Source organism: Silene latifolia, chromosome Y (assembly GCF_048544455.1).
Source record: "Silene latifolia isolate original U9 population chromosome Y, ASM4854445v1, whole genome shotgun sequence".
Taxonomy (NCBI): Eukaryota; Viridiplantae; Streptophyta; class Magnoliopsida; order Caryophyllales; family Caryophyllaceae; genus Silene; species Silene latifolia.
Genome location: NC_133538.1, coordinates 164,279,829 through 164,302,452, shown reverse-complemented (window position 1 = coordinate 164,302,452; position 22,624 = coordinate 164,279,829). Strand labels below are relative to the sequence as shown.

At 37.1% G+C, this 22,624-nt stretch overlaps 1 long non-coding RNA gene across 1 annotated transcript; it reads right to left on the bottom strand.

Moving 5' to 3' along the window:
• Window positions 1-565: 565 nt before the first annotated feature.
• LOC141626842 (uncharacterized) lies at window positions 566-21,544 on the bottom strand. The gene is made up of 5 exons (XR_012536429.1): window positions 21,228-21,544; window positions 20,957-21,136; window positions 6,126-6,214; window positions 4,725-4,789; window positions 566-2,557 (listed from the first exon to the last, which is right to left on the bottom strand). It is a non-coding gene; the product is annotated as an uncharacterized LOC141626842 (long non-coding RNA).
• Between the last annotated feature and the right edge of the window lie 1,080 nt (window positions 21,545-22,624).

Here is a 22,624-nt window from a genome sequence, read left to right as displayed (position 1 = left end):
TCCATAGTAATATTGATTTTGTAAGCCCACCCTATAACTTGGTCCAACTTCTAAAGTGATAAGTCTATATGCCAAAGGAATCCGGAGAGGGAAAAATCGTTATGTTGGTAGTCAATTTGGCACGTGACATGGGTTAAGGAAGTTGTGCATGCATCCATGTAGGAGATCTAAGTTGCCAGCTTGTAGATAGAATTTGCTAAGCATGGAAAAGTAGCTAAGCTTAACATGGAGTGTAACCATATTGGGAAACGTCGATTAAAAAAAGAGAAAAGATCAGAGTATGTGATTTGTCATACGGAAATTTTAGATCTTATCGAATACTCCGTCCTAGCTAGTATAAATACTCCTACACCCTCATTCAAACACAGAAAATTCATAGAAATAAACTATCTTTTAAGAAATACTATTCCATACAAAATACTACCTTCCCATCATACTTTCACATACATACGTCCATCCAATTTTGAGCATAAAGACGCCCTAAAATCAGTTCGAGTAAGCTAATTGTCGAAACGCCGCATCCAGGTAGGCCTGAGGGTGTCATATTTATTCTTTACTTCTTATATTATCGTAATTTAGCTTTCGTTGTTTGTAAATAATTTGTATAAAATTGTTTTAAAAAAACGTTTTCTTTTGTTTAAATCGTCAAATATATAATATTACAAATAAATAGTAGAGGCCGTTAGTTTGATGGGCGGTCCGGGTGCCTAACACCTTCCCTGACCGTAACTTTACCCCCGAATCCGCAATCTTTGGTTTAGACAGGAGTGACGGATCAGTCCCCATCCAGGGATCAAAAGGGGCCTTTTCCGTAACTTATTTTTGTATGTTTTTTGATAAAACCTACTGGCGACTCCATATTATTTACTTATATTTTCAAAAAGGAGATTTTTCACGGAATCTCACAAGGGGTTATACCATTTAAGGAAGAAGTCCTACCCCCACCTGCCCTTAGAATTCTTGAGCTCGTACGAGTACGACGAGAAGGGGAAGACCGTCTCCTTCTGCCTCATGAATGAGGATCACGAGCTGACTTTGGATGAGTTTGCGGGCCATCTAGGTTTGGAGGAGGAGGGGAGGGGATACCTTAGTGACGTGGCCAAGAATAGTGGTGCCCCTCTCTACCTTCCTTTCTTGACTGACCGACATGCCCCTAGTGCCAGTGCTATGCTGATCAATGATGTGCAACATGTTTCCCTTCGTATGTTTCTGAGGATGATGACTTGTTTGTTTTATGCGAGAGATGATGTGAGCAAGCTTAATTCTCATGAGGTCATGTTGCTTATGTCTTACCTTAACCTGCACCGTAGGAAGCCGTTCTATTATAGTGCTCCGGGGATAGTGTGCTCTAGTCTGGAGCGCATAGCACAGTCTGAGACCCGATATATTGCTTGCGGGGCCATAGTGACCCGCCTAGCTCAGTGTCTGGCTGATTTGGAGGCCCCACCTCCATAGGGGGATGAGTATGTGGAGACTGTTCCTACCATGGACGCTCAGTATTGGCGTCAGAACAGATGGTTAAGGAAGATGAACGACGGGTCTTATGCCTGGAGGGTGAGGGGATCTATGTGGATGGTACTTCCTGACCCTGCCCATCTCCCCGTTGTCGGCCACTTGGCCGAGTGGGAACCCTGTGCTATACCTAGACCTGAGCCCCATACCTATCTGATTGATCCTACCATTCTCTTGGATCTACCTGAGCCTGTCACAGTACCTGAGGGACAGCAGGCACCTCCCCCACCTCGTGAGCGTCGTAGGGTTAGGCAGTCTAGGGCAGACCCAGTCGAACTTGAGCCCTCTTACTCTGCCCCTGGCTTTTACTCTCACCAGTACTCGCCCTACCACACGGTGCATGACCCTAGGATGCAGCCGAGTGACTTGTCTGAGCGGATCTCCACTACTTTGGTGCTCTGCAACATGCACGAGATGGCCCTTAAACAGGGGATAGGGGCGCAGCTAGAAGGTCCATTCGACCGACTAGGCCTTACATATATTTTCCACCTCATGACGTCGCGTTTTGGCAACTCGTCTGGTCCATATGACTGGGGGAGCACAAAAGCGTGAGATACCCTCGGGTATTTTAATGTTGTGAGTACCCAATTTCCTACCCACAAACCTAACCATAGATCCCGTAGAACCTTTGTTAGGCTATATTATGTGTCCTGTTTGTTGATAATTATTGACATGATCTTACTCGTAATAAATTAACCCAAAAAAAAAAATAGTACAGAGTTCGTTCTGTTCAGTCACATATAAAAAAAAAATATAGAACTCATCACTTCAGTCTTATGTGAACATTCATCCATAAACCATTGCATTTAGCATTATCATGTCTGAGTCGATCCGTCTCGTCTCATTTGCCGAGAGCGAGTACAATGAGAAAAAAAAATCAACTTCAATTATACCTTCGTTACATCTTGTATGCATCACTTAGTTAATTCAAGGATTACTGAACATGATTTATAGACTTATAGGTGGTTCGTTATTTGCCACATATAGAGTATATACCTAGGCAGTGGCAAGATTTCCTGTCAGCATTTGCACATAGCAACATTCTCTGCATAACAAAAAAGGGATTATTAGACATTTGCATTCAGATCTCATACAGTAGTTAAGTCTTCATTATAAGCAGTTGTACATGTGCATTCACATACTCCATTCTAGTCCTGTTATAAAAGAAATAAAATCCTTTTCTAAAGCTAAGATGTCATGATCCAGGATAGGGAGGCGTAAAAAAGACCCAAACTTAGTAGTCACTCCAGGGGACGAGAGAAAGGTACAGGGAGACTAATTAGTATACCGCAAGCTGTACTTGTAACCCAACCACCAGTCACCATGTCGCTCGAAGAATCAGTAAAAGACCTAAAGAATGCTCTATCCATTTTGACAGACCGATTGTCATCCATAGAAGACAAAATCAAGGATGACTGTAGTGGTGAGGATGACGTAACCAAAAAGCTCAAGGACATGGAGAAACCTATCAAAAGAAACACTAAGTATGCTGACCTACTCGATGTTGAATGTAACATGCCGATCATGCGAGGCAAACTACCTCCGAAATTTACGACCGCTGACCTACCAAAATTCAAAGGTAGCGAGCATCCAGATCACCACATAAGAAGCTTTGTACAAGCAATGGCCTTAAAATAAGTGGATGCATCAGTTTTTCCGGCTATTTTTCCTTCCACTCAAGAAGATGTAGCCCGGAGTTGGGTTTTCTCCCTAGATCCTACACGTGTATCTAACTGGGAAGACATAAAAAAAGAATTTCTGACACAATACTCCAGCAATGCAGACTTATTGATCACAAGGCGGGATTTAGAAGTTACGAAGCAAACTAAGAAAGAAGGTTTTAAAGATTTCTTAGCTCAGTGGAGGAATAAAGCTGCAAAAATGATTGAAAGACTGCCCGAAGCCGAACAGGTGGATATTTGTGAAAAATTTACGAGAACCTTATAAATCACACCTGCGATATGCAGGCATTGAATCCTTTGCTCGACTAAACAATATTGGTATACAAATAGAAGATGATGTTGTCGAGTCCACTGCCAAAAATCAGTCCAAAGGTTGCTTTAACAAAGACAAGAAAATTTTTGCTTCAACTTCTAAAGGGGGAGACACGGTGAATGCCTTGGAACAAAAACCAAGGAGGGAATTCACTTATCTAGTTATGAGCCTGTCACGAGCACTGGATCGATTAATTAAGGAAGGATATATAAAGCCCATTGGACCCACTCCAGATCCAGCAAACAAAAGTCCAAAATGGAGAAAAATGAATATTGCAAATATCACAGAGGTAAAGGGCACGATACGGATTATTGCTTCACCTTAAGGCATGCTATCCAAAATTTGATTGATAATCGCACTATCCCTTTAACCAAATCAGCTCGAAAACCAAACAATAATAAAAATCCACTCGGAGACGTTCTGGCCATCTCAGCTAATAACCCCGCCTATGCTTGACCCGACTCAGTTTATATCTGATATTATAGGTTTATGGGTGAGTGATGAGGAAGATGAATGGGAAGATGATGATACGACTCATGATATTTGGGGTGATGAAGAACGTGAGTCCCGTGACATTTGGGCAGACAATGAAAGTGAAGACAACATTGATAATGAACCTGACCAAAATAATGTACAACATCTGACTCGCTCAGGTAGGCACTATAAACCTCCTGACGCAAGCCCATTCCAGGCCATGCAAAATAAAGAAGGTGAAAGTAAAAATGCACAGGAAGACGATGCTCTCATTAAGTTATTCAAGAAATTAAAAGCTGACATTACTGTTTGGGACTTACTATGAAACTCACTAGAACACAGACAAGCTATTCTAAATGCATTGACAAGTATGAGTGTCCCATCTGAAACTACTCCGACTGAATTGGCTAGTAATTTGACAACTGACAGAGAGGCGCCAATCATCACGTTTTCTGATAAAGATTTACCCCCATAAGGGATAAAACACAACAAGGCACTCCACCTAACTACGCTATGCAACAAGAAATATGTGCCCCTCTCGCTAGTTGATAACGGATCAACAGTAAATCTCTGCCCACTCAGAACAGCCCAAGCTTTAGGCTTTGAAGAAAAAGACTTTAAGAAGACAAATCGGATTGTTTGTGCATATGACAACACACGTAGAGACGTATTGGGGCTGCTAACAACTAATATAACTACTGGACCCATAGAAAAGAAAGTCACGTTTCTGGTGATCGACATACCTGCCTAATATAATCTTCTTCTAGGAAGGCCGTGGCTTCATGAGCTTAATGCCATATCTTCATCCCTGCATCAAAAAGTCAAAATGATAATTCAAGGATCAGTAATTACTATAGATGCATCACCTGCCAGAGTTGAAATCACACCCAATTCAGTATTGCAAGTTAACCATGGTGAAGATGACGTAGACCTATGGGGTTTCAGCGAAGAGGTCTCTTTCATAGAAGACGAGTCAAAAGCCATTGATAAAAAAATTAGCCCCTATTATGCAAATACTACTGTGAACTTAATAATGAAAAACAGCAGCTACATGCATGGGACAACACTTAGTAAGACTCCCAAAAGGGCATCCGACCCTTCACTTAACCGAATCAAACACGACCTCTTTGGTTTAGGGTTTCAGCCATCCAAGAAAGAAATAAGAGAAGCATTGACAAAAAGAATGAAGGAAAAAGCTGCTAAGAGAGACAATAGACTTACAAATCAAACAATAGGTGCATATCCACACACATTAAATGGACAATTTGTCAAAGAAGGTGATTATTTTCCATATTTTAACTTTCCAGAACCATTCTTTGTCGAAAAGACAAAACAGAAAGTTCCCGGATTTGAAATATTTGAGGACTGTCACTTTTATGAGGAGGCACTTCCCCTCCCATTAAAAATGCCAACCGAAGATTGGATTCCAAAAAAAATAATAATGCCTTTGGTTTACTCTTTGGACAGACACCCATAAAACACTCAGACCATTTTGTCATGGCACTTCAAGACAGCAACTTTGACCCTTCTAAGCTAATCACAACCCATTGCAACAATAACATGGAGCATGGATGGCGTAAAACCAGAAAGTGGACTACAACTAATGGAAAGAGTATCAAAATCAGTGTGGGAGAAGGGCCTATGTTTGAGGAAGCTGAGTCCGAACCCGAATCTGAAACCGAGTCCGAGACAGAGAGTCAGTCAGAGCGCAAGCAGGGGCTTTCACCCTTCCATACCTCTATCGAGTCTAGTATTATCAAGTCTAGTGTCCTAAATGAGTCGGGGTTTAACCCTCTTTCTTTTCATGCTGAGTCGGGGAGTTCCCCTATTAATTCTAATTCAAGTTCAAATTCCGAGTCTAGTGATCTACTCCTTAATGTACCTCTTTCCAAGGATAATAAAATAGCTTTCAATTATTTGTCTCTTTCTCCTACCTCTCCCATATCTTATTCTGATTGTTTAGTTTCCGATGAAGATGAGTTGCCAAAAGATATAATAAAAGCATTAACACATCATGAAAATAAAACATCAATAATTGAGGAAACAGAATTAATAAATATAGGCACAGATCAAGATAAGAAAGAAATAAAGATTGGATTGTCACTAAACTCAGAAGAACGAGCAAGTTTGATTAAAGTACTCACAGAATATCGTGACGTGTTTGCCTGGTCTTATAAAGATATGCCCGACATAGACAGAGAAATTGCTGAACATATTATCCCACTGTATCCTGCTACAAAACCCATAAAACAGAGACTTAGAAGGATGAAATCGGAATGGGCATTAAAAATAAAAGAGGAAATACAAAAACAATTAGATGCAGGTTTTATAAGAGTAGCTAATTACCCGGAGTGGGTGGCAATTGTTGTTCCGGTATCTAAAAAAGACGGAAAGGTCAGAATATGTGTCGACTATAGGGACCTTAATAAAGCAAGTCCAAAAGACAATTTTCCACTGCCCCATATTGACATTTTAGTGGATAACACGGCTGGTCACGCTCTACTTTCCTTTATGGATGGTTACGCGGGGTATAATCAAATTAAAATGGCCAAAGAAGATATGGAGAAAACTATATTCCTCACTGAATGGGGAACATATTGTTACACGCTTATGCCATTTGGACTTAAAAATGCGGGCGCCACTTATCAAAGGACCGCTACAACGCTATTGCATGACATGATGCACAAGGAGGTCGAGGTCTATTTAGATGATATGATAGTAAAGTCATTGGATAGGGAAGGTCATATGACCGCATTACAAAAATTCTTTGATAGGCTCCGAAAATATAATGTTCGACTCAACCCGCAAAAATGTGCTTTCGGGGTTACCTCTGGGAAGCTTTTAGGATATGTTGTTAGTAATAGAGGGTTGAGGCTGATCCATCCAAGATCAAGGTAATCGGAAATATGCCACCACCAAAAACAGAGAAGCAAGTTCGGGCATTTTTAGGGCAGTTACAATATATTAGTCGGTTTATATCTAAGCTGATCATGGTGTGTGAACCTATTTTTAAGAAGCTGAAGAAAGGAGCATCTCTTGAATGGGACGAGAAGTGTCAGGAAGCATTTGAAACAATAAAAAAATACTTAGAAAGTCCCCCAATCCTGGTCCCTCCAAGACTTGGACTACCAGTTCTCTTATACTTGACAGTAACCGAGACATCAATGGGTGCAATGTTAGCACAAGTTCAGGATGGTCAAGAAAAAGGAATTTACTACCTGAGCAAAAAGTTCCTGGAATACGAAACCAATTATTCTCCAATCGAGAAATCCTGTCTAGCATTAGTGTGGGCCACTAAAAAGTTAAGGCACTACATGTTGACCCACACAATTCATGTCATATCACGAATGAACCCTGTTAAATATCTCTTTGAAAAGCCAGTTCTTAGTGGCAGAATAGCAAGATGGACAATGATGCTCGCTGAATTTGATCTTACATTCATGGCTCTTAAATCCATCAAGGGAAAGGCAATTTCAGACTACCTAGCTGACTTTCCCGTCTCAGAAGACAAACAAGAAGCATACGACTTCCCTGACGAGGAAATATTTGTTACTGATGACTATTGGCAGTTATTTTTCGATGGTGCATCCAATCAAAAGGGATATGGCATAGGTGTACTGTTTATTTCACCAGATGGGGCACATACACCACTCTCAGTCAAGTTAGATTTTAGCGTCACAAATTTATGAAGCAGAATATGAAGCGTGTATATTAGGACTTCGAGCGGCAACAGCCTTGGGGATTAAAAACTTGAGAGTATATGGAGATTCGTCACTCGTTATAAATCAGATTTTGGGAAAAGGGAAAGTCAAAAGTGAGGGCCTGGCACTTTACCAAGCGTACCTCGAAACCATTCTCAAGCATTTTGACGATCCGAAGTTCATTTATTTATCCCGAGATGAAAACCAATTTACAGATGCTCTAGCCAAATTGGCGTCGATGATCAATATTCCAAATGAATTAGAAAATATTCCATTATGCATTGAAAGAAGAGAGGAACCAGCATAATGTATGGCCCTTGATGATACAGTAGCTGGTGATGTCGCGCCATGGTTCACAGACGTATTGAACTACCATTTAGGAAGAGGCTTTCCACCAGATTCTGATGTAAGGACGCAACGCGCTATCAAAAGGTTTGCAACATAATTTATTCTTAGTCAAGGAAAGTTATACAAGAAGTCTCAACAAGGGATATTACTTTTATGTGTGGTTTAAAAGGAAGCTAAAAGGATTATGGAAGAAGTGCATAATGGTACTTGCGGACCGCATATGAACGGCCGGATGCTAGCTAAAAAGATAATGCGAATAGGATATTTTTGGTCGACGCAGGAACATGATTGTACACAATACGTTAAGAGGTGTCATAAATGCCATATTTATGCCAATGCACAGCATATACCACCTTCATTGCTGTATAATTTGGCATCACCTTGGCCATTTTTGATATGGGGCATAAATATAATTGGCAAAATCACTCCCAAAGGAACCGGGGGACATGAATTTATATTAGTATCAATCGACTACTTTACTAAGTGGGTTGAGGCAGCGTCTTATGCTACCTTGACTTCTAAATATGTTGCCAAGTTCATCACCGAAAATATAATTTGTAGGTATGGTGTCCCTCATGAATTGATTAGTGATCATGGTTCCCATTTTAAGAAAGACGTGGCTGCCTTACTAACGCATTACAAGATCCAGCAGCGTAAGTCGTCTACGTATAGACCACAAATGAATAGGGCAGTGGAAGCGGCGAATAAAAATGTGAAAACTATAGTTGAAAAGATGACAGAAAAGTATCATGATTGGCCTACAAATTTGCCTTTCACCTTATGGGGATATCGTACGTCGGTTAGAACACCAACCGGTGCAACACCATATTCACTAGTCTACGGGATGAAGGCAGTACTTCCTATAGAACTTGAAATTCCCTCTCTTAGAATCGCATTGGAAAGCCAAATACCAGAAGTGGATTGGGTACAAGCTCGATATGAATAATTGCTATTAATAGATGAGAAAAGACTAGCAGCTCTTAACTAAGTTCAGTTATACCAAAGAAGGATTTCTTATTCTTTTAATAAAAAGGTCAGGGTAAGGAACTTAAAAGATGGAGATTTAGTTCTTAAAGAAATACGGGCACTAGTCAGAGACCCGAGAGGCAAGTTCAAACCAAACAGGACCGGCCCTTACATAATTAAAAAGATTTTAAAAGGAGGGGCAGTGCAACTGACAGACATAGAAGGGGTTGAGTTTAGTCAATTAACCAATCTTGATCAGTTGAAGAAATATCATGTGTAAGTATACCAAGAAAAAAAAAAGAAAAAAAAAGACCCCTCACAGGTCGGAAAAAAAAAAATTAATATTAAGTAAAACAGAAAAATAAAAACGCAGCAATAGTTGAAAAAAAGGAAAAAAGGGACCCCCTCAGGTCCAATGGAAGATACACATCACTCCCAAGTTAAAGACCCATCCTAAGTTGAAGAACAAAAAAAGAAAAGACCCCTACCAGGTCCAAAAATAATGAATGAAATCCTGTAGCAGCAGTCAGACATAAAGGACAACCACATCAGAATGAATGAACAAGGAAGCAGAAGACGAGGAAGGGTGCAAACAGAGTTGGCAGCAATTCAGAATGGAGACCCCTCTCAGGTTTTTTTTTTTTAAAAAAAAAGAGAGAGGAGATAAAACAGAAAAAAAAAAACTTAGAAAAAGTAACAGGTTAAAAAAATATTAGAATCTGTAGCAAGTTTTGTTATCAATATATATCACTCCCAATTAGGAGTTTTCAAAAAAAAAGTGGCAACTAATCGGAGAAAACTAACAATCATTCCTCTTATTCTATATCTAGAGTTATCATGGCAGTAAAAAAAAAAAAAAAAAAAACAAGTTCCTACACAAACTTTGAGGGTTGTAGAGTTCATAATCCATCCCTTTATTTCAATCCTAATAAGCTACAACTACATTTATAAGACTCTAGATTCCACTTATTGTCACTCCTTAGGTTCGTTAGCCATTGTACTCTTCTTTCTAGCTTTATTCTGATCATCCGGGTCATTCTGATCCTTCTTTCTTTTCCAAACTAGACTTCTACTACCTCCACTTTTGTGTCCTCTACTCGAGTCTTGAGTCTTAGAGTTTGTCTGAGTCAGGTCAGGTCCTTCTCCTACCTCAGTAGCATCAAGTTGCAACCTATATTCCGCTTGACGAGCTGATTCACGCTCCTCTACAGAGTGTGATGTCATCCAAACCTTATAATGATCGCTTATGTAGGTTGAGTCAGGAACCTTTTTGTATAGTCCAGAACCTACGTGCATTCCAGTATTGGTACCAGTTATGCAGATAAGAATGCGTCATAGGGGAAATTCCAGGAGAAATAGTATCTAAAGAAGGCACTCGTTGTTTTCGCCCGAATTGTCGTAGCAAGCGAGAAGGAAATATGAAAGATGAGTGAGTAAGGCCAGGTAGTCTATAGAATGCTATAGAAGATCGCGGGGCCGTCATAGCAGGGATGTGCCACCATGATATAGTCCAACGAATTGGAAACCCACTGTTCATCCATTCCCTCCAGTAGCTAAGTGGCTGCTCCCCTTTCACAACTCTTTGTCTGCCAGCAAAGCTATGAGGTTGATAAGATTTGGGATCGAGAGGTCGTTCAATTAGTCGCATACGCTCTTGTAGCCATACCTAGGACAAAGATTTATCGACATAAAATGACCCGCACCAGGTCAAAAAAAATAAAGAAATAAAATAACCCACACCAGGTCAGAAAATAAAGAGAAATAAAATGACCCGCACCAGGTCAGGAAAAAAATAAAGAAATAAAATGACCCATACCAGGTCAGAAAATAAAGAGAAATAAAATGACCCACACCAGGTCGGAAAAAAGATAAGGAATCAGAAGTAGGAAAATATGTGAGTTGTGTAAATGACACAAGAAATTACCTGAAGTAACAGGGGGCTACCGCAGAATGCAGCTTCTGGATTATGTCGTAAGGTATCTAAGCAATGAAGTGTTTCAGCTAAGACCAGAGGCATAGGTGAGCAGTCGTTGCGCATGTGCTTTACTAGTCTTAGAAGGCAGTCGTGTCCGTAAACATTGGAAGGGCTTACAAATAGATAACGGTTGAGCAGGCATAACACCAACGCCCGTTTTTTATAGCGGAAGTCAATCACAGTCCTGGGATAGCTAGGGGAAGTGAAGTGCGTGATCAGACGACAGAGATTTACCCTACGTCCGTTCAAAAATTCATCTACACGAGTAGTAACGCCCAGATAATCTTTGAAGTTTTTTCTTAAATCATCATCGAGACTAGGAAGCGCAGGAGAAGACTGAACAGATGGTCCTAGGATGGCACTAAATTCCCCCGTCATTGGACATATCTCACGATCGCCAAAGCGGAATACGTGAACTTGAGGATCCCAAAATAAAGCGGCAGCGCGTAAAAATCCCAGGAGATCTTAACTTGTTTCAACGATAGTAGCAAGGGTCCCAGCTGAACACCAATAATGTAGTCCTTTTCATCCTTCGTGAGGTTGTCAAGCCATAATTTTAGAGTGTTTTCAAAATTTTGAGACATTGTGAGGAAGAGGAAATTTTGAGGTGGAAAAGTTTAAAGGGAAGAGTGCTATTTAAAGAGAAGAAAGCATGGGGCTAATAGAAATCTTTATCCGTATTAAATACGGAGTTACCAGATACTCATCCTTATCAAATTCAGATTAGCTACTGAGATTTAAGAATTCTAGTAGAAGTCGATAAGCTGAACTTTCTAAGGAAAAAAGCAGGGTCAAAGGCAGGATTCTTATCCGAATTCGAATATGCCGCCCCTCTCCGGATCATGCTTAATAGCACATTTTGAAAAAAAAAAATATATATTTTAACAGGACTAGTAACGGAGATGTAAGACGTCTCTATGTTAACTTAATTACTCATCAATAGGCTAAGTGTAGTATTTGTTGCAGAAAGTACTTTAGAATTAGTGTCATGATAACATCATGCTGTTGGAATATGTGTCCTCCGACAATAATGCGATCACGACTGTTGATCATGATGATCACATGTTTAAGTCTCATTATAAAGAATACAATTGGGAAGTAATATTTTACTGTCAACTGATCAACATATATCGGTAATGATTGGCTGACTAGAGTTTGACATTACTGTCGTGCGACGGTGGTGATAAGTTGATCCCCTAGGTCATACCTATAGGGCAACACTCTTAATTGATCATTTAATTAATCGTATAACGTTACGAGTTAATTAAATTACTTGAAAAATTGACGGACGATTTTGGAAGTAAAATTTACGTATCTCATTGAAATTTGATTAAATGAGATGCGGTCTGAGTAATTGAATTGTATCATTACTCAGATGAAATTATTGTTTAAAGAAACAATTAAATTTGAATGAATTATTATAAATACAATTTATTGTGATTTATAATTGGAGAAATATTTTGGTACAAGTAATTATGAATTACTAAGTTAATTTTTGTATATGACGTATTTTTATTAATACGTTGATTTTTAATACGTTAAAAATACATAACAAATTTATGTTACATATGACATGTGACATATTGACAAATTTGACAAAAATAAAATGGGTTCCATTTTATGAGTGTACCGAAATTAAGAGGGGATTAGGCAAAATATTGTGTTGTTTAAATTAGTGGAAAACACAATCATTTGCATTATAGACTAGCCTTGCAACCTAATGCTTATTGTAAAGAACAACACAAGCATGCATTGGCTCCCCAAAATCCCCCCCTTCCACCCGGTTTTTGAGATGGAAAAACCATTATGGTTTTTCATCTTATTTACCTAATAATACACTAAAAATGTAGTTAGTGCAATTCATTCTTTACTCATCCAAAATAAGAATTCTATAGAGACAAAAAGCTCTCTTCTTCTTCCCTCCCAAAACCAAAAATATTAAGTGTTTTATGATATTTTTGGGTCATTTTTCTACAAGATTAATATTGTACTAGTAACTATAATATTAATTTTAATTAAGAGTAAGCTTTGGGTATAAATCCTTGGGAGAGATCCTACACTTGGGTCTTTGTTCATCCAAAAGGAAAGCTCAAGAACAAGAGAGAAAGGTGATCTCTCTTGTGCCCATTTGAACCGAAAATCCAATGTAAGAATGAATGTTTCTTCTTTTTATTTATTTGTTTGCATGCATAAGATCATTAGTTAATTTTATGACAAATTAAATTATAACATATTTGAATATGTTAAGTATATATAGATCTACTTTTCCTTCAATCGGTATCAAGAGCCATGGTTGTTTGCATGCAAATCGGTTAAAAGTTTTTCCGAGTTATAAGAATAACATATAAAACTTGTATTTTGTGTTATTATGAGATATCACAAAATTAATTCATGCATGTTAAAATTTCTGGTCCTAAAATGTTTTAGGATATTTTGGTTAAATTTATGGTTTTTTATTGTTCATATTATACAATAATGGCATTTAAATATGATTTTATGAGTAAAAATGTCATTTTCGGTCTAAAATTAGCTATACTTCGAATTTTCCAGTGATTTTAGGATATGTTGTCACATATATTATTTTGAGATAACCTGTAAATTTCATAATTTTTGGACTTCTTATGCTCGAAAAATGGATTTTTCATGATAAAAATCGGATTTAAGTGAAAAATAGGTTAATATGAGATAAATTTCGAATCTGGTCATAGAAATTTAGTATGTTGTCACATGCAATTTTACAAAATGTGTGTAAAATAATGGGCTATAGTGAAGTCTTTTTGCATGATTTAAGGATTTTTGAAGAAAAATAGCATAAATAGTGACATTATTAGTGAAAAATATTAATAAAACATAATCTATGACTAAGGAAAAACCTTATATGTTGATTTTTATTATCATTTTCAGATCTAAATTTGAAAAGTTGATGAATATAATTTTTCATATGTTTTTATGATTATTTTGTTAAAAACCGATAAACCGCAACATTGTTTTTTCCGTATAAAACTCGAAATTTTTAACCTAAGTTTTTGAACATTATGAGTGTCATGGTATTTTTACAAAATGTTCATGAGTTTAAATTTTGAATTTTGAATTTATTTGAAATTTTGTGATTTATTTGAAGTTTATAGCTTATTTTTGTAATTTTTGGTCCTATAATGAACAATTTTAGAAATATGAGTTAATTATGGTCAAATAATTAGTGAAGACTAAATTTTGAGTCCTAAGTGGTTAGGGTAATTAACTTATGCATAAATATGAATTTATGTAATTTTTGTGATTATAAAATGTTGAAATCACGCAAATCCGTAAAAACCGAGTAATATACGATATTGGCTAATTAAAAGCGATTTAGCATAAAATTGGGCATGTTCATACATATTATAATGCTGAATTTTCTTTATGATTGTCATAATTTTAATTTATGTAATTTTTGAATTATGTAATTTTACTTAGTATGGCCTTAGTTTTTAATTGGTATTACCCGAAATGTATGGGAATATCGATTCGGTTGTAATTTATTGTGATCTCGTATCACCGTTTTGTAATTTAATAGATTTATTTTATTTTATTTCCAAATGTATAATAAGTAATTATGTAATTTGCTATGTAATTTATTTTATCTCGGAGTTCCCAAAGACTGATTTCTTCAAGATGGCGATACATAAAGACGGTGTTACCTCGAGATGCGTGCCACAACCGAAGTTCAAGGGACCAATGGAGTTGGTTTCCGAATATATAATAGTTAAATAGTTTTTCTATTTTAGGAAAGGCCATACTAGGATTTATTTTATGTTTGCATTTTATTTATATGTCACATGCATCGCTAAATCGCCATAACTAAAACATGCATCCTCATTTTATCGAGTTTATCGACCGTGTCAATTAGAATTATCGTAGTTCACCGCTTTAGTTCACTTAAAACGTGATATATAATAAATTGACATGACCTCTCGCTAAAACAATTAATTGAGACATAGCCTTACCAAATAGTAGAAACCATGAAAACCTATTTCGCGAGGGAGTGCACTCGGCCCTACCGGGGTACAAAACTTGTTACGTAGGGGAAGTGGGTGATAAATGTCTATCCACCGAATTCATGTTGATAAGGGATGAATCGGCCCTACCGTGCCCGAGTTGATGTGGATTTGGATCATGGACACATTTATTCGAAATTTGGATTGAACTCAACAAAAGTTTTTCGATAAGGGTTTCATCGGCCATACCGTGCCCTTGTCGGATGTGTTTTGGGCTATAGATAATTATTAGAGTAATTTTATCGACCAAGAGTTCTAAAAGTAGAATCGATTAAACGTTAATCCACCGAGTTATATTGATAAAGGATGAATCGGCCCTACCGTGCCTAAGTCGATATGAATTTGGGTCTTGGAATCATTTATCTAGTTGGGTAGAGGTCACTAGAAAAATGCATAAAACTTGTTTAAATTATAATTTTTACGAGTATTATTATTAAAACGACATTTGTTTTACTCCTTTGTTTTGTAGACCACTTCTTTTTCTCATAACAAATGGCAACACCAACCCCTATTGCAACGCCTCTCACTAGTTCATCATGGCTCCGATCCTTCATGGATCGATGTAAACTTGAAAAGAATGGGTCAAATTTCTCCGATTGGGATGCCCAACTCAAATTGGCCGCCCAAGGTGACGACAAGCTTCGTTACCTTACCGAGGCCTCTCCTCCCGAACCTACTACTAGGTCGACCGTCGCCACTAGAGAAGCATATGAGGCTTACCAAATGGAGTCCGCCGCAATGAAAAATGTCTTGATATTTGCGATGGAGGCGGACCTCCAAAGGAGAGCCTTTAAAATAGGCAATGCTAATGAGATTTGCTCCAAGCTTGTGACAATGTTTTCACAAACTCCGCGGATCGTCCAATATGAGGCGGCCGCGGCATTCTTTGATCTCGACTTCAAAGAGGGCCAAAAGGTTAGCCCTCATGTGCTCAAACTTATGGAGCTTGTCGAGACCTTGAAGATTCAAAAGGTTGAAATCCCCAAAGAACTCATTGTAGATAGGATTCTACACTCCTTGTCCAAAGTCAAAGCGTATGTTCAATTCCGGGTGAATTTTAACATGCAATACAAGGATGTGTCTCTTGAAGAATTGCACAAGTTACTTGTGCAAGCCGAGAGGGACATGGAGTTAAATGTGAACCCACCCAAAGATGTGCTTAACATAAGCACTAAGAGTAAGGGGAAGTTCAAAAGGAATGGGAGGAAGGGTAAGAAGTAAGCTCTCACTTTCACCAAAGCTAAGACTTGTGAAGCTAGCACTTCAAAAATCAAGAAGGGTCCTCTTGATAAATGCCATTATTGTAATGGTATGGGACATTGGAAAAGAAATTGTTCCAAATACTTTGGTGATATTAAGGTCGGAAAGCTTACTCAAAGAGGTAAATGACTATCCTTCTTTTATGTTTCTAATTCAACTATGGTATTATGATGCAAAGTTGTGATAATGTATCTCCCTTTTTATTGTAAATAGGGCCTCCACCAAGCAAAGACAAGGGAAAGGAAAAGCAAGCATGAGAAACCATCAAGAAGCTAGGGATAGCTTTCATGGAGCTTTGCTTTTCATTGTTTTATTTTAAATTATGTTTTGGATTTTAGAACTTTAAGTTTCCGTGTTCGACATGGAAAGGTATTTTGGATAATGGGTTGTATTTGAATAATGGTGACTTGGTTTGCAACCCAAGTTACCCGTTTTTTCATTTTATCCTTTTGTTCTAAAATTCATGTTTAAATGCTTACTCTTAGAAACATATAACTTAAAGTGATCTAATAGACAAATATAATGACGGGTTTCATTATATGTCCACATGCTTAAGGCTTGTGTATGATCATTTACAAAGTAACCTTGAGTCTACGAAGTCTCTTAAAGGTATGTCAATCACCATGTACACATATGGAATCTAAAACTATTAGTCAATCTATGAGATAGTTCTCCTTAAAATTTCAACATCATTATTTGTGTCTCATATGCTATCTTTGAATCTCTAGTGTATTTATTCTAAAGATAGAGTGGGAGAAAAATGAGGACACAACACACGAGACTAGATAAATTTGTGTACTTGTGTAAATAAAGATCTACACAAGAAAGAATGATTTGAATGAAGGTATATCTATTTATATAGTATATCGAATAGATGAGATCTATGGTCTCAAGTAAGGTCTATATGACTAAAGAGACCAAGTGAAGTGATCATAATAGTATATTCTTATGATAACTACACGAGGAGACCAAAAGAAAGTTTTGGAACAAAATGACTATTGTAAAGTCTTAACAAGAGTTTTTGACTAAGTTTATGATAAATTTTGACCAATAGTTTCAATCTTGAGATTTACTTAAGAGCCTAAATGAATCAATGTAACATCCTAGTAATAAGCGATATTTATGACTAGAGGTTGCAAGGATTGATATACCGATATCTTCAATAGCCAGAGTTTTAAACCACGCAGATCTCATTACTTAACCTCATTATGAAAATGAATTGGTTAAACATCCTTCTAAAAGGGATATTTTGAAGGATGTGTATTAGATATTACTTATATTTAATAAATGACATTGCCACACATCATTATGACATGAGTGTGTTAGAGATTTAAAATCTCTTTCCATAAGGTTAAAATGAGACCTCTTCAAAATAGGAATTTTGAAAGGATATGATGGGAACATATATGGTTTCATCTTAATAACTTTGCAAAGCAACATACATTCCAAATTTTGAAATGTGTTCTATTGAGTAATCAATTTCAAAACATGTGGAATTAAGTGGGAGCATTAGAAATTATCATGTGAAGACATGGAATTTAGTGGGAGCTATCATCCTTTGAATGTTTACAACTCACCACTCATTGAAGAATGACGAGCTAATACCTTCCTTCATAAAAGAAGTATTTGAGTTTTCAATTCTGGATGAAAATGGACTATGATGAATCCAATTACATCAAGGGATGTTGGATTAGTATTGGGAGATACACATCGAATCAACAAGTCACATAGGTTATTCATGTGAATGAAAATGGAATTACCATTAGCAGTCATGGTCGTTCATTGAACCTTAGAACAGTTAATCTCATGATTATTAGTGACTAATGTTTCCGCCATTTGAATAATCATGCACATGTCCAATGGTGAATCATATGCATAAGAGCATGATGATTGATTGGTAAGCCATAATAGAAACGTCATGAATTCTCAAGTAGTATCCGATGAGCGATTTCGGTGTTTGACGGAATACTCTATTATGTGTTAAGAGGTTGCACATATTGTAGAAAGTTCGAACACACGTAAAGATTTATGAAAATCCTAAACTTTTCAAATCAAAAGGAAAAATAAGAAGTTTTGGAAAGATACTTAGTTGAATAAGAAGTTACTCAAAACTAATGTTTCCTAACTATGCTAGGACTTGTGAGAAGTGCTAGGCTAATCATCTTGTCAAATTGTTGCAAGATTCTGCAAAACATATACCTAGTGCATTGTGTGTGGATGGAGTACTTGATCAGTACAAGTTATATCATTCACCACAAATTCGTTCGTTATGTGATAATCGATAAGGAAGTTCTTTCAAGATAAAGAACCAAAACCAAGGTCGGGAACCTTGATGTGTACTTGGTAAGATTCATGCTATGAGAGAGAACATGAATGTAAAGGAAAATGCAAGTGTAAGAAGTTTGAACACATGGACACATGGCATGTTAAACTTCTATTGCAATCAATAAGTGTTTACACTTACGATATACATCACAAGGTTGTAATATGGTATTGACTACCCGAGTGTGATGTCGACATTTGTCGTTTGAGTTATTATTAACTCACCTTGCACTTTGTTACATCCAAACGGGTTGTGGAGACAATTGAACCCCGTTAAAGTGAACATGGATTAACATTGTATTTGCCCATAGTTACTTACATGAGGTGACGTCTCGAAGTGACTAGAGTGTGATGCGATTGATGGCAAGTTCAAGTGCCATAGAGTCATGTGAGATGGCTAGTCGATCACATAGGCAGACTGTTAGGAACATTTTGTCGAGCCTAATGACCGCTTATAGAGTTCTGGCAAATTTATATAGCCTGGTCGTGGCGAGAGCTGCTATAGTATTCAAATGTGTCGATTCTTTTGACTAAAGACTATTCGCCTAAGATGGCACAGTTTCAGATTAACTTTGATTTGTGTTATTACGACCTTCGTAAATGGGGTCAAATGGGCATATTTTGGGTTATGATGGCTGTGGCTAGTCGAAGGGAATGAGTGCGATAGGAATTGTCCATCCCTAGTCAGAGTTATAACAATATCTCAGGGCCACTCGAGGAGTAATGAACTGGAAATGCGTGGCCACGCTCGGAAGGTATCTATGATAGATAAATCCGGTCAATCAGTTATTCTCCAGATCGAGGAAACCACTCTCGATATGATCACTTACAAGTACGACCTGAAAGACACCTTGCATTGAGTGGGAGATAGTAATAGGACAAGAGAATTGGTGACGCACACTTGTCGAGGACAAGTGGGAGATTGTTGAAATATGTGTCCTCCGACAATAATGCGATCACGACTGTTGATCATGATGATCACATGTTTAAGTCTCATTATAAAAAATACAATTGGGAAGTAATATTTTTACCGTCAACTGATCAACATATATCGGTAATGATTGGCTGACTAGAGTTTGACATTACTGTCGTGCGACGGTGGTGATCAGTTGATCCCCTAGGTCATACCTATAGGGCAACACTCTTAATTGATCATTTAATTAATCGTATAACGTTACGAGTTAATTAAATTACTTGAAAAATTGACGGACGATTTTGGAAGTAAAATTTACGTATCTCATTGAAATTTGATTAAATGAGATGCGGTATGAGTAATTGAATTGTATCATTACTCAGATGAAATTATTGTTTAAAGAAACAATTAAATTTGAATGAATTATTATAAATACAATTTATTGTGATTTATAATTGGAGAAATATTTTGGTACAAGTAATTATGAATTACTAAGTCAATTTTTGTATATGACGTATTTTTATTAATACGTTGATTTTTAATATGTTAAAAATACATAACAAATTTATGTTACATATGACATGTGACATATTGACAAATTTGACAAAAATAAAATGGGTTCCATTTTATGAGTGTACCGAAATTAAGAGGGGATTAGGCAAAATATTGTGTTGTTTAAATTAGTGGAAAACACAATCATTTGCATTATAGACTAGCCTTGCAACCTAATGCTTATTGTAAAGAACAACACAAGCATGCATTGGCTCCCCAAAATCGCCCCCTTCCACCCGGTTTTTGAGATGGAAAAACCATTATGGTTTTTCATCTTATTTACCTAATAATACACTAAAAATGTAGTTAGTGCAATTCATTCTTTACTCATCCAAAATAAGAATTCTAGAGAGACAAAAAGCTCTCTTCTTCTTCTCTCCCAAAACCGAAAATATTAAGTGTTTTATAATATTTTTGGGTCATTTTTCTACAAGATTAATATTGTACTAGTAACTATAATATTAATTTTAATTAAGAGTAAGCTTTGGGTATAAATCCTTGGGATAGATCCTACACTTGGATCTTTGTTCATCCAAAAGGAAAGTTCAAGAACAAGAGAGAAAGGTGATCTCTCTTGTGCCCATTTGAACCGAAAATCCAATGTAAGAATGAATGTTTCTTCTTTTTATTTATTTGTTTGCATGCATAAGATCATTAGTTAATTTTATGACAAATTAAATTATAACATATTTGAATATGTTAAGTATATATAGATCTACTTTTCCTTCACATGCATCATCTGCCATATATTATCATGCATCATCATACATTATTAACATCATCATGCATCATCAGTAAGCACAAGACTTTATTCCTGAGACCAAGCAAAACATAAAACAAAGCAAAAGAAAAGGGCAAAAATTTAAAATACGAAATCAGTCAATAAGGAAGGAGAATCACATACAATCTGACGGAAAGTCCGGTCAAAAATCACAAGATCCGATGGGGCTCCTTCATCAGTCATCCAGTCACCCATCGGGGGCTCAAATTGCGGCACACCTCCGCTGATTTCCTTCTACATTCGGAACAAGTTCAACGGTGCTCCGACACCGACCATCTTGTTGCCAATCAAGCGCAATCCACACTGATCTCGTCCCAATCAGAATAGTAAATTTCAGCAATCATTTAAAGAGTACAAATTAAAAGTCAATCGTCAAAAAATAAGTGGTACTTACTTTGATGGAGTTCCGTAATCGGTCATCCGATCGCAATCGGGGGCTCGAATGACAGCTATGGCGGCAGAAAACCGCTAATCACATCCCGTATCAGGAGCGAGCAGTCACCTTGTTGCCAGTATAGAGTTGGGACAATGGCTATGGCGGCATAGGCGCTGATCTCTGAGGACGATTGGGCTTTAATATTCTGACCAACAATAGATGAATTAAGGAAAAAAATCAAATCAAAGAAGAGGACGATTTACTGGTTTCTGATGAAATGAAGAAATTGAACTAGAAAAGGGGAAAGTAAAGTTTGGTCAGAAGCAACATGAAGCTCGTCCTCCCTAAACTTTGTGGAGTATATTCAATAATGAATACGTCAATTACAATTGTGTGAGTCAACAAAAATGATCCATCTCCATACGGGCAAAATAGATGTACCCGTATATCTTTTTTCATTCGTCTTTTTAAGTAAGCGTGTTTAACGTATGTCTTACTCGGTAATAAAATTTTATACATTTCTATTTTTGTGAAATAAAATTTTACACTTACTATTTTTTGAGAAGTCAAGTTTAAACCTTGCCTTTTTTGAGAATAAAATTTTGCAATTTTCAAATCCTTGGTCGGCGGGCCCTGACATGCATATGAGTTATTATAATAAAATTTTCTGAACTTGTCTTTTTGCGAAATAAAGTTTTGCAATTTTCAAACTTATCGGTCGGCGGGCTCTAACACGCATCTAAGTTTGTAAAATAAAATTTTACGATCTTATCCATCTTTTTTCAAAATAAAATTTTGAAATTAAACTTGGTCGGCAGGCCCTGACATGCATTTTGAGTTCTTAAAATAATATTTTTTGAACTTTCCTCTTTGCGAAATAAAATTTTGCAAATCCTAGTTTGTAAAATCAAATTTTACAATCTAATCTCGTTTCAAAATAAAATTTTGAAATCCTTTGGTCGGCAGGCCCTGACATGCATTTAGGTTCTTAAAATAAAATTTTTTGAACTTAGCCTTTTGCGGAATAAAATTTTGCATCCTAGTTTGTAAAATCAAATTTTACATTCCAATCCCTTTTCAAAATAAATTTTTGAATTCCTCGGTCGGCAGGCCCTGACACGCATCCGAGCTTGTGAAATCAAATTTTGCAGGTTCACTCTTAAGCGAAACAAAGTTTTGCTTAACCAGATTCCAGACCAGCGAAACAAAGTTTCGCTCTACCAGATTCAAAACCGGCGAAACAAAGTTTTGCCGTACCAGTTTCCAGATTGACAAAACAAAGTTTTTTCATGCCAGCTGAACAAAGTTTGGCTATACCAGTTCCAGAGTAGTGAAACAAAGTTTCACTATGCCAGTTTCAAACCAACGAAACAAAGTTTCGTTGCACCAGTTCCAGCTTCATTCCAGATTAGTAA